Source organism: Orcinus orca, chromosome 20 (assembly GCF_937001465.1).
Source record: "Orcinus orca chromosome 20, mOrcOrc1.1, whole genome shotgun sequence".
NCBI classification, from domain to species: Eukaryota; Metazoa; Chordata; class Mammalia; order Artiodactyla; family Delphinidae; genus Orcinus; species Orcinus orca.
This window is the reverse complement of record NC_064578.1, coordinates 34,341,405-34,355,191: the sequence shown is the minus strand read 5'-3', so window position 1 is coordinate 34,355,191 and position 13,787 is coordinate 34,341,405. Positions and strand designations below refer to the sequence as shown.

General features: G+C 50.5%; 1 protein-coding gene across 1 annotated transcript in view; it reads right to left on the bottom strand.

Moving 5' to 3' along the window:
- Window positions 1–13,787, bottom strand: part of ZNF423 (zinc finger protein 423) — a 329,315-nt gene that overhangs the window by 91,246 nt on the left and 224,282 nt on the right. The gene's annotated exons all lie outside the window — the stretch shown is intronic.

Below are 13,787 nucleotides of genomic sequence, written 5' to 3'. Positions count from 1 at the left end.
TTCCAAGCGTGTGTACATCTCAGGAGACCGTCTTCAGCCTCCAAAGTGTTCCTTTAAGTCTGAATCCTCCTCCCGCACAGGGCTCCCCAGACCCTGACACCCGTGACAGACAGGCCCTGGAAATGGTCCCTGGCTTTAGACAAACAAAAGCAAAGAATGGAACGCCTCTGGCCGCGGCTGGCAAATGCATGCACGTGTACGAGGCATCCAGGATGCAGCCTCTTTGGCAAACAGAGCTGCAGGCCTCCTGGACCAGAGCTGGAGCTCGGCTGGCCAGCTTGCAAGCAATGGGGGTCCAACAACCGAGTGGGTAGGGGTCGCGGGGATGAAAAGGAGCTGCCACTGAGGCCAAGGACTGAGATGAGGGACTTTGACGCTGGGGTGCGGGAGAGGGTGAAGGACATTTTCAGGCATGTTGAGCTGCATGGTCAGCAGGCAGCTGGCTGTGAGGGTGGACCATGAAAGAGAAGGAAGCTAGGGCTGGAGACTGTAGATTTGGGGGTCAGATATGCATGAGGACAAGGCTCAGGGAGTGGTCAACAGGGTCCAGTGGCCTAGTAGGACTACAAAAGTCATCAGCTTCCACAATCAGGAGTCACTGGTGACCCTGGAAAAAAGAGTTTCAAGGAGCATCATGCTCTCTTTAATGCCTCTGAGCTTTTGCTGTGCCCGCCACCTAGAATTATCTTTCTCTATTCCCCCTAGTAAACTCCTACTTGTCCATCAGAGGCCCAGCTCAAATGCCCCTCCATTTCAAACCTCCATGACCACTCTCTAACCTCACATATCTGCCCCACCCACACATAATTCCCCAACCCATTCTTTAGTATTAAGAATTCACACATTCGGGCTTCCCTGGTGGCGTAGTGGTTGAGAGTCCGCCTGCTGATGCAGGGGACACGGGTTCATGCCCCGGTCCGGGAGGATCCCACATGCCGTGGAGCGGCTGGGCCCGTGAGCCATGGCCACTGAGCCTGCGCGTCTGGAGCCTATCCTCCGCAACGGGAGAGGCCACGACAGTGAGAGACCCATGTACCGCAAAAAAAAAAAAAAAAAAAAAGAATTCACACATCCACGTGTCTACCTCTCCCATTGAACTGGAAATTCCTTTAAAGTAGTGGGCAGGGGGGCTCTGTTTGCCTTGAATCAGGGTCCCCAGCACTCAGTGCAAAGCCTGGCACAAATTTGGCAGATAAAGACTAGGCACGAGAGGAAACAGAGTCCAAGCCTGGGGCAGAGTCACAGATCCTGTAGATCTTCCCCAAGGCAGGGGGGCTGCCTCAAGAGGTTGTGTCTGGGGTTGACTCTCTAAACCAAAGAGGCCAGTTGCTAGAAGGCCACAGGGATCCTGCATGATGTACTGGTGCACGGGGATGAACAACTTCCTATGCTGAGCACACCTGGCCTCTGCCCAGATGGGTGGCAGCCAGCTCCAACCTTGCACACACAGAGGCTAAGCCTCATCCCCAAAGGACAGCACTCCCTTAGGGTCCCATGAGGACCATGCAAAGTAAAAGTGCAATTCTTCTCCATTTCCCTCCATCTGGGTATGAGCTGCTGCAAATTGGGCTACACCCTTCCCATGGTTTCACGGGTAGGTTAAACTCCACCCAAGCTAGTCTCATCAGTGCCCAAACATGCTACATTCTTCTGGTTGTCTTTTTGGACCACTCCATACTCCATATTCTCTTTCCTGATGAAAAAGTGTACTCCATCATTTAATCATAAATTGCTTAAAACATGAGATGTTTTCTGTAGCTATGCCTGCCTCCCAAACATGTCAAAAGCTTCCTGCACCTTTCCAATATCTTCCTTGATCCGGGAGTACAGGAGTTCACCAAGTGTATTTGATAGACAAGTATCAGATAGACAGCTGTCCCTCAGTGTTCGCCAGGGATTGGTCCCAGGACCCCTGCAGACAGCAAAATCAGACGATGCTCAAGTCCCTTACAAGATATGGCATTAGTATTTGCATACAACCCACACACATCCACCCTTTTACTTTAAATCATCTCTAGATTACTTATAATACCTTATACAATGTAAATGCTATATACATAGTTGTAAACACTATGTAAATAGTTGGTGGTGCACGACAAATTCAAGGTTTGCTTTCTGGAATTTTTATTTCCAAATATTTTTGATCCACAGTTGGTTGAATCTGTGGATGTGGAACCCGTGGATAAGAAGGGCCGACTGGACAGGAAAAGTGCCGCCTTGCTACCCGTGGCAGACATTGCCAATCAAGTGCCTATCTGCTCTCTGTGATGAATGATTCACTCAGGGAACTGGATAGCTCCCGCCAATTTTATCTGGTGGCTGCTCTCCACACAAAACAGAAAGAGCTGGGAAATGCAAGACTTCTGGGCGGCCCAAGAAGGGACGGCTCAGAGTGGCAAAGTGCTCGGATGGTGTCCCTTTCTGAGGTTCTCCCCAGCGCCCCCTGTCGAAAGCTGAAGAGGTCACAGAGAATCAGGAGAAACAAAAGAGGACCAACAACCCAATTCTCAGCATTTCCACCAAGAGTCACCGTGACCCTTCTTCCCACTCGACATTCGAGTTTTCAGCAGCTCAAAGTCCAGAGCAAAGAGGGAACCCCATCTCCCTGGGATATGCCTGTATCCAGGCTTCTGGCTGCCCACCCAACCAAAATCAGACAAAGAGATAAGACGCAAGGTGGGGAACTCTGACGCAATTCATTGGCTGCCTTCAATATTCGTTTGTAAACATTCTTTCTTCCTCCTTTGCTACTTGCTCTTCTCTGGGCTAAGAAACGTAGCCAGGACCTGATCCGGGTATCACTTTTCAAACGCCCAAATCCCTGTAAAGGTTTAGTGTCTAGCTGTGTGCATTTTGCTCAGTATTAACACGTTCAATGGAGTACTTTGATTTTTTTTTTATCTAGACGCCAGAAGCTGGTGAATATATGCTTCATAGCTTCAGATAAACCTTTTGTTCTTCTGGGGCTGATCAGCTGGTAGAGCAGCGAGAGGGAGAAGGGGAGGGGAATTCACAGGGGCTCAGCGGTTTCAAAAAGTCAAATTACCTCTGAGCCATAGCAAGGCTGATAATTTAAATGAAAAAATATATATACAGGCTGCAGCACACAACACCGTCTCTGGTAGGACTTTTAATGAAGCCCCAGTTGTGATGACACTGAAGCCGGGAACGCTACAGTGGGATAATTACTTGGCTCCCACACAGCTGAGTTCCATAGATGCATTATTAACGGCACATTCCTCGCCATAACGAGAGCTGAACAGAGGTAAGCTTCGCAGACCTTGGTGTCCGCCATTAGCGGCCTGGCACAAACACAAATGAGTGTTTTCACAAAAGCATGCAAAGGTTGTGAAATTCCAGTGAATCCTGTGCTGGGAGGTGGAGATGGGGCGGGGATGGGGGGAAGGGAGGAAAGAGGATGTGTGTGTGTGTGTGTGTGTGTGTGTGTGTGTGTGTGTGTACAAACACATATATTTGGTCCATACAGACGTGACCGGAGATGTCACCTTTCCGTGCACAATGTACTTGGAGTAGGGCAACCTGGGAAATTATGGAGTCAGAACACATTGATTTTCCTGCAACAGATCCAGGCGGCAGCCCTGATGAAGAATTACAGAGGAAATTCAATAACCTAATTCTCCTCCAACCTGGCCCTGCCGCGCCTGCAGCCCTGAGCTTACCTGGCAGGGGCCACGGGGCGGCGCCTCCTGGCCTGGCACGCTGCACAGCTGGGCTCCCGACTGGGACTGCCAGGGAGTCCCCCTTCTCAACCCCGGTTCCATCCCCGAGCCACAGTGCTCTCTCAGGCCACATTCTCAGAACATGCAGGGAGAGCCAGCTGCCTCAGAGTCCCAGGGTCTTCTCCAAAGGGGTAATGCCACAGATATGGGTCTTCTTGCTCCCCGCTCACCCCCATTAAAGCTGGGGACAAAGACGCACATACTGTTATTCAGGGCCAGAGGGACCCTATGCACGTCCCACACAGAGGCTCCAGGGCACGGGGGTGACTTAGAGGAGACTGCTGAGAAGCCAGTGCCCGGCCCTGCACTTCCCCGTGGTCTTCTCCTCGGTTTCACTTCCCCTGGAAGCGTCTGTTTCAAGGTGACCCTGTTTCGCGAGTGAGCCCCAGCGTCTCCCGCCTGCTCACAGAACCAGGGGCCTCAGTAATTAACACCCGCACTTGATGAGGTCCAGCTGGCAAACTGAAGCGATGCCAGCATCCTCCACTCGACAACCTGGGCTCCTCCAGCCAGGCCCCAGCGAGGGCCCCTCCCTCCACGGCCATTCTGGCCACCCCGTCCCCGGAGAAGGTGAAAGTCACCCATCTAGCCTGGATGTTCACAGGAAGTTGTTTATAACAGTGAAAAGCTAAGAGCTCCAACGGGGACTATAAATCGTGGCACTTCTGCGAGTGGAACACCAAGCAGCCACTGAAAATGATGGTGTAGAGGTGTGTGTGCTGACACGGGGCGTTATCACCGTATCTTGTTGGGGGAAACGGTTACAAGATAGTACGGACATTATAAATCCATTTAAAACTAAACACGTGTACAAAAGAGTATGCAGTGATTCCGTTCGTATAAGGGAACAAAAACAGGCACCACTGTCTTGGCTGTCAGAAGTCAGGATCCTGGTTATTCTGGGGGGTGGGACTACAAGGGGGCAGGAGGTGGTCTTCTGGGGTGTAGGTGACACTGCGTCACGATCCAGCGCCATCTGAGCTGATAGGTTCAGTCTGGGAAAATGCAGCTAGCTATATACTTAGGACATCCGAGGTTTCCTGTAAGTTACGCATCAATAACAAGTCATTACCTATTTATTGATGTGTGTACTTCTCTCTATAAATATCAAACTTCACAGTGTTTACATGTATGTGAACACAGTCAGGACAGGTAAACAGCAAGTTGTTAACAGCAGTTTTCCCCAGGCAGGTGAAAATGCGGGTGATTTCTCTCTCTTCTTTCTATCTATCAGCATTTCTTTTCTGGTAAGGAAAATATATTACTTGAGGAAAAACAAAGAAAACAACTTAAAAGAGAGAGGGGCGACTCGCCCGAAATGATAAGGAACATTACCGATTAGCAAAATAAATAATAACCACCACCACCACATCATCATCTGCTCAACAAAGGAAACACTCCAATGTAGTTTGGGACCCGTTCTGCCCACGCTTTCTGGATGCTCCCCTAGAAAACGGAGACAGAATCCTGCAGAAGTCACTTGCAGAGTGAATTGCTTTTTCCCTGGCCCGGCCCCTGAGCCCCGTGAACCAAAATGTGAATAAACAGCCCTACGTGCCAGTTCATCGCCGCAGAGCTTATCACGGTCACCCACGCGGTCTAGGAGCCGCCACGTGCGACGGGAAGGCGGTTAGACAAAAGGCGAAGCGCGCGAGAAGTTCAGACCCGCTTGGCAAAGGTGGGTGACCACCGCACTCCATCCCCACCCCCGCTCAGCCAGGGCCCACCCACCCACAGGATTATCCCCTCCCCACCCCTGCACCCCTCCTTGCTCATTTCAGATCACTTTCTAACAGATCGATCTCAACTCCTCTATGCCCCAGTTCGTATGCCCAATTTCCCACTGATGTTCAAAGAACAGGTGAGAAGATATGGAAGGTTTGCCAGTTATCAGACTAGACACAGCTCGTAGGGGAAGATGCCGGTCATCCAGGCTGACGAATCGTTTGTCCCCAGCCCAAACAGCATCTTTTAAATACCTAATCTAGATTTATTTAGAGGGGAAGGGAAGGTTGCATTGGGAGAGTGAGAAGAAGGGGGGACCCCTGGTGGCGACTGCAGGCTCTCTGACGCTATCCCCAGCAATCCACTGCTGACCCCAGACCCATCTGCACGCAGCAGAACAAAAGCTCTGCCGTGAGCAGCCCCCGCCCCTTGGAAGTTGTTAGGGAAGCTCGTCCCTCGAGTCCGCTGGGACCTCCGCAGGACCCTCCCTCTAAGCAGTCCCATCTGGACATACTTCTGGTGGGGCTGTAGCACCTCCCACAGGTCGGCTCCCAGACTCTGCCCTGCCTCTGTGCTTGTTTCTCCCCCTGTCAAGTGGAAAAGCTAAATTGGAGCCCTAGCTCCCATTCCTAGGTTACGAGGGGGCCTTGGATCTCCAAGGAGCCCGGAGACCGAGTGGAGATTATTTAGCGAAGCACAAAAGGAAAAAAATCACTTCCTACAAGAGGGGAGGCCAAGAACTTTGCCAGGGACTCAGAAGGCAGCAGTTTCTATCTAAGATGCTCTCCAGGGTCCCTGGTAGAAGGGTGGTGAGCTCATCACCGTACCCAGCAGAGGGCCTCCCACAGCGCCCGAGGGGCCCCCAGAGGCAGCTTCCCCTCCCCTGCAGGAGATCAGTACGAAATGTTGTCTTAGATTACTGTCTGACCCTGGATGGGTCAAATCAGGGGAAGAGAACCCCCCAAAATCACTAGCAGCACAAGGCAAGTCCTTGAAAAAACCCCTCCCCCAGCTGCCTGCCCTCAGCTGGGCAGGGGGTTCCAGGTAGAGGCCCTGGTACTGGCCTCCCCCAGCATGAAAAAAGGACATTTTCTGGATTAAGAACCAAAAGCAGCAGACTTCCTTTTGCAGATTGCTCTGGGCGTTCTGAGACCAGGGTCCAGTTGTCTCTCTTTATTAAAAATTCCCCACTTCCCTTCCCTTTGGAACCTCATCCCTGCCTCCCCTTCCACCAGAAAGTTTGGTGCAAAGAAATGACCACAGACCTGCACTGGCCCAGCCAGCAATTTCGGTGCTGAGAAGCCCCCAGGCCTCTCTCAAGGAAGGGGCTGGTTCCTCAACAGAAGGATGCCTGTCTGACTGTCTGTCTGTCTGTCTGTCTCTCTCTCACACACACACACACACAGACTCAGAAACACACAGGTACACAGCAAAGGGAGCTGCCTGTCACTCACACTCAGATACACGTACGTGCGCGCACACACACACGCTAAAAGAAATACAGACATATACACACAGAGACATGCACAAAAACAGAGAAGAATCCCCACAGATGCAAATACAGAGAATCAAGAAATAATACAAGGCCACAAACATACCCAGACCCAAAACACAGAAACAAACCCACAGACAGCAAACACATTGACCCCAAAAACCCACATCCACCAAGACACCAAAACACATAAACTGAAGACTCAGAAACAAACCCACAGGCGCAAATGTAGGGACACAGGTACATACAAACTACACACAAACTCTCAACAACAACAAATCAGATACACAGAAGCCAACACCCAGGCTCAGAAACACACCCGCAGATAAGGCTGTCAACTCAGAAGCTTCGGGAGAGCAAGGAGGGTAGAAGCAGGCTGGTTATTACAGAACTGGACCTCGGTCAGCTGCTCCAAGCAGGCAGGCAAGGCCCAGGCAGGCTCTTTCAGAGCTCTTTGGTGACCTCTTTCTTGTTTAGGTCCTTAAACTCCTCCTCCCAACCCTGGCCATTTTCAGAGACCCCGACAGGACGCTTCCCATCACAGTGCCCCGTGGAGGGCAGGGAGCGATGCAGGGTGGCACTCTCCTGTGTCTCCTCTTGCTTTTTGTTCTCCCAAATAAGGACTGTACAAAAGAAGGGCTCCCTGCCACCCAGGCTCCAGATGGGGCTTCCCATGGGGCAAACCCACACCTCACTGGCTGCAGAAGGAAAGTGAGAATCAAGGTCAAATCTTTATAAACCCCAAGACTAAGTGAGCTCCCAACAGCCCCGGATCCTGCCTGTATCTGAATTCTGCTAAAGCACTCCATAGCATCTTCACACCCTCCCAGCCACAGACCCCTTTAGCCTGTCTGATTAATACGGAGAGTGGCAACTCTGCTACTCAGGACTCCACTGGTAGGATTCACAGATAAGAATTCTATTTAAAAAATACAATATCTTTCAATATCCCTCCCCAACAATAGGCTGATAAAATTTTAATTTTTGCATCTAGTCAGTTCTTAACGAGTAAATTAGGGATGAACTCAAATACTGAACTCGGTTTCACTGATCTTGAAACATCCACTGAAAATAGCACCAAACTTTCATACCACACTCGCTTCCCGGAAAATAAACATATCAATTGTCTTTTTAAACCTCTATAGTATTTTGTCAATATTTTTTTACTACAGCAGAGAATGTATAAATATTTTATTATAAACCAAAGGCCTAAAATAAACAGTTTAGTAAATAGTTATTACATTACAAGGAAAAACATCTGTGGAAACTGCTTTCCATGTAATTATTCTTGCTATTTTACATTAGCGCTCAACGTGAATTTCTTTGGCACTAATGTTTCACTTGTTCTAAATCTTCCTCCTTGTTGCTATTATTAAAATCTTAAAAAGGTGCCAAATCTTAAATGAAGAAAAAAAGATTCACTAGAAATTATTCATATCACAGTGAGCCGCTACTAAACCTGGCAGGGGTGCAGTATTTTCGGTGAAATTAACATAAAATATACAACTGCAAATTATCCAGGAAATAGCTATGTTCTTTACAGCATGCTTTTACATTCAGAAAAAAATGTTCTCCTTCTCCATCTCTCCCTACAAAGCCACAGACAGCTCCATTCCGGCAAATTTTAAAGGGAAAGTAATGGATTTGTCAACGGGGTAAGGGCGTTGAGAACAGACTAACAAATAGCTCGTGGGTGGATCAGCCTTAGGTAATTACGAGAGACAGTGTCAGAAACGTAGAGAAGGCAAGAAAAACAGCCCGCAGCTTTCTTTCCCCTCGATTCCAGAGAATGTATTTCCTCTCACAGGCCTCAGCTCTTTCTCCTAAACACAAGAAAAACTGTAACACCGTGTAAAATGCAAATCTCGCTGTAAATATTTTATAAAATTGTTGCATACATCCCAAAAGCTATAGGTCTTAATTGAGAGCAGGCGATTTTTCTAGTCAATATATGGAAATGGAAAATGCTAATTTGTGTTTTTCTACTTATGAAAAACCCTGGAGAACAGCAAGCACAAATGCACTCACTTTAATATTATAAATATAATTTGGATCCCTCTTTACCATCCCCACAGCCCTGGTTTTTATCTCCCCGTGGCTGCAGCAGGAGAGATGGAGAATCACTTTCACAGCGTCAGCCCGGGAAGACGGCCTCAGATGATGGCAGGGGGGTCCTTCGGGCCCTGAGCTGTGTGCCCCCGCACCTACCATCTGCACCACCCACCCCCGGGAACTGACAGGCAGGGGCCCTATGCTAGGAGACGCTGCCCAGTGTTCCATTCCCCAAGGCTGAGTGAAGGCAGGAGCTTTGGCGGTGTGGCTCCTCTCTCCTCTGCTGGCCCTTCTTGGGCCTCGAGCTCCATCTGACCACCTCAGAGCTCCCTCTAGGTAAGGAGAAACCTCTCTGAGCGCCACACCTGGGGCTGCCGTAATGAACAGCAGCAGCTGGCAAGATGGCTGGAGTGCTCCAAGTTGGGAATGCCTCTTTGCAAACACCAAAGAGAGATTAAGGCCTCTGCCAGGGATCCCCAAGAGCCGGTCCCTCCCAGCAAGGGGACCCAGGCTCCCTCATGGGCCCACAGCCTACACCTCCCACGCGCATCCCGTCAGGAATGCAGGGGTCCTCCTACCTAGACCTGCACTGTCCACTACGGCAGCCACCGGCCACATGTGGCTACTGAGCAGTGGAAATGTGGCTGGTTCCCAGCACAAAATATACACCAGATTTTGAAGGCTTACTACGAAAAAGAGAATGTAAAAAATTCTCATTAATAACTTTTTACGTTGATTTTATGGTACAATCATAATAGTTTGGATATATTGGGTTAAATAAAAATATTTTATTCCATCTGTTTCCTTTTACCTCTTTTCAAGGCGGCTAGTAAAGATTTAAAATTGCACACGTGGCTCGCGTCTTATTTCCCTTGGACGGCCAGCTCTGGAGAAGGCTCTGGCTTGCTGTGTATAAGCCCGTGTTGTGTTCACGCGTGTCAGCGGCTCTCTCACACACTGTGTGAGTAGGAGGTCCCCAGCTTCACGATCCTAGAGCTCTACAGTCCTCGGAGTCTGGGATGCTATGATTCCATAAATCCATATGTCTACAGCTCTAAGAAGGCACTGTGATGCTAAGAGATTCTCTTACCACTGCTTCCCAGCATTTAACAAAGGCTTTACAACGACAGTCCTCTGGCCAGGGTCTTGCCCAGTCCTCAATCAAAAAGAGCTCAAGTATTTGGCAATCACAGCTCCCTTCCCCCACCCCCTCATGAGCCCAAACACAGCTCAGCCCTCCCTACGCCACGCCCCCAGGAGCGTCCCCAGCGACTCCTGCCCTCCCTGGCTCACTCTGCCCAGAATGCAGAACAGGTCCTATTGGGAGAGCTTGTCAATCACACTCAGCGTTTACCCGTGTGTTTTTCTCCTCCTGGAAACCATTCCTCAACTTCTCCTCAAATTTGTGTATTTGAAGAAAACATCCAGGAAGCAGAGGGGGGTGGTGAGAAGGGCACATTTGGAGTTAAGCGACCTGGATAAAACTCCACGCTGTGCCCCCTCCCCAGCTGTGAGAGCTTTGGTACATTATTGAACCTCTCCTTGCCTCAGTTTCCTAACATGTCAAATAGGAAAAATACACCTTAGATAATTTGGGGGGAAAGTTGAAATAATGCACGCAAGTGCCTGGACATAGTACACACTCCATAAATAGTAGCTCTTAATATTTTTACCGTTATTATCATTTTTTCACTCCAGAGCTGTCGCATGACTCAAAGTTCTTGGGTACTTCGACCATCATTCAAGGGGCAGAAGCAGTGGCGGGGAACTGGTTGCAAAGCCAGAGTGAGGCCTGTGTGGAGGAAAAAGGGCAGGGGCCTGGAAGACCTTTCCTGACCTCAGTGCTGGCAGACCCTGGCCAGTGAGCACAGACCTGGGCAGAGGTTCCACTGCACAAGAAACTCAGGGAGGGGTGCCCAACCCTTCAGAGACCCAGGCCCTGTACTCCTTGGTGTGCAGAGACACTCAGAAAGTCCAAGGGGAGGGCTGTTTGCTGAAGAAACCCACTGATTTACTTCCAAGCATTTTTGATGGTGTATCACCAGGGAAACATCCAGGGTGAGGGACGGCAATGTTAGGACTGGATGGAAATTATTTAAAATTAATGCAGCAACTGTTTGCTGTAAATGGCCACTTCTATAGGGTCCCCAAGTATTAGGGGGACCATATGAAACTGTCATTTTCTGTAGGTCAAAAACTGGATGTTCAACCTAATAGCTTTAACACCTGAAAGCAGGTTGACCCCAGCAGGGAATGCAAGGCTGCATTGTTTTAAGGAAGTCCCAGTTTCTGAACTTCACCCTGCACACCTTGGGCTGAAAAGAAACCCCTCCCCAAATGTGTACACACACAGACATGCACACACATTAGCTTATTTGCCTTTGAATCCATCTACAGATTACGAAAAAAAAAAAAAGAGAAACAAGAAAGGAGGGAAGGAAAGAGGAGGAAGGAGACACAGTCCCATCAGGCCCATGCAACAGCAAACTTCCATGATCCGAAGAAAAACGCTGGGATTCACTAGGCACTCTTTAAAAATCAAGGAAGCCCTTTCCCCATACACTGTCCCCATTGCAATCAGTGGACAGAAGTGCGGGTCCAGGCAAAACCAACTAATCAGAGAAGAGACTCCGTCACTGAGTGCTCCCTTGACAGGCCAAGCACTTGACGTTGGATACGTTAATCCTCTCATTTCACAAATGTGTAAACCAAGACCCAGAGAGGTTAAGGAACCTGCACAAGGTCACACAGCAAATGGGTGGCAGAGCCAGATCTGAACCCAGATCCCAAGACCTCAGAGTCAAAGCTCATAAACAACACGCTGGGCAGAACACTGGGCTCAGACCTGGAGCTTGGGTGCCTGTCTGGACTCATCAATCACTCTTCATGCCTCATTGCCTCCATCTGTCAGATGGAGACAATGGTCCTGACCTCATCCTCCACACAGGAATGTGGCTAGGATGCAAAGACAAGATACATGAGACATCTGAGTTTAAAAAGTTCAAGTCCACGAATTCTTCTTATTCTCATTACTGACACCGACTAAGTGCTGGACTCTGGTCCAGGCACTGGACAGACAGGCAAAAACGACATAGACAAGGCCCCTGGTCCACCTGGAAAGACAAACACCACACAGACAAACATGAGTACACGAGACGATTGCATATTACAAGAAGCGCTACGAAGGAAATAAAATGGGGTGGATTAGAGTGACGAGGTTGGAGTGGGAGTCAGCCCGGAGAGGAGTGCCACCTGCCTGTGAAGGAGGCAGTGGTGTGGAGGGCTGGAGAGGAACATTCCACAAAGAGGGCACAGAGTGTCCGAGAACAGGAAGAAGTCGGGTGCGGCCAGAGCGGGGTGGGGGGGGCGGGCAGGAGGAAGGGTAGGATGTGAGGTCGTGAGGCGGGCAGGGCCTCGCAGGCGGGGAGGGTGGGCAGCACCCGGGAAAGCTGGCTGCCTCTACCCCAACTGAACATTTCCCTGCCCATGAGCCAGTAGCTCAGGAACCTCCCAGCTACGCAAGCGAAGGCACGCGTGCGTGTGACCACAGAATACCCCTCCGCAGATACGACCCCTCTGCAGACGGCCTTAGTAGCACTACTCATAATAGCCCCCACCAGGAGCAAGCCAAACACCCAGCATCAGTAGGACACACGGCAAACTGGGACATGTTCATATAGGGGCTATAACACGGCAATAAAAAGGCACAAACGCCTGATACGCAAACAGACATGCACCTCACAAATGTAACTGAGCTACAGAAGCCACACACAAAAACCACACAGCGCAGGGTTCCGTTGACACGGTGTGCAGAGGCAGGTCCAGCTCCCCTCAGGTGGTAGAGGTCAGAGAAGCAATTGCCCTGGGGAAACTGCTGGGGGGAAGTGGGCTATTGTTGATGCGGGTTGGGTGGGCACGTGTATGTCAAAGAACATCACTCGGGCTTCCCTGGTGGCGCAGTGGTTGAGAGTCCGCCTGCCGATGCAGGGGACACGGGTTCGTGCCCCGGTCCGGGAAGATCCCACATGCCGCGGAGCGGCTGGGCCCCGTGAGCCATGGCCACTGAGGCTGCGCGTCCGGAGCCTGTGCTCCACAACGGGAGAGGCCACAACAGTGAGAGGCCCGCGTACCGCAAAAAAAAAAAAAAAGAACAATACTCAGAATGTTCGTGCCCTTGACTGTATGTAAGTGAGGCCTCAATTAAAAGGGGTCAACATGGAGGGATCTTCCCCAGATGTAGAGACAGCAGAGACCCCTCCCTTGGGGAGGCTCCTGCACCGGCCCTGCGTCACGCACGCCCTCTCCACGAGGACATGATGAGCTGAGGACACCCTGCAGGAAGACAGCCCAAAGCCCCACCAGCAGAACTGAGAGCCCTCAAACCAACCTCAGGTTTCTAAAATCTGGGTCAGTCAGACAAAATTCTGGGCAACTTCTCACCTCAGTTCTCCAAGCCAAGAAGCGGTGTGATTTGGTGTCTCCCACGGCTGTGGAGACAAGGCCAGGCCACTCCGAGGCCCAGCAGGCCTCAGTGCGCTGAGGCCCCCTCCCTCTCCGGGAGCAGGAAGGGAACCGGCCGACGTTTATTATTCGCCGGCAGCGAGATTGACTGCAGACCTCCTTTGCCCACACTGAGCCATTAGCTCGTAATGGCCCCGAAGGCTCCCTCAGTCACAGACCCAGGCCAGAGCTCGTGGGCTCCAACACCAAAGATACTAATGACTACCACATTGCCGAAATAAATCATCAGCACTCAGAAGGGGCTCCGGCCAGGCCGG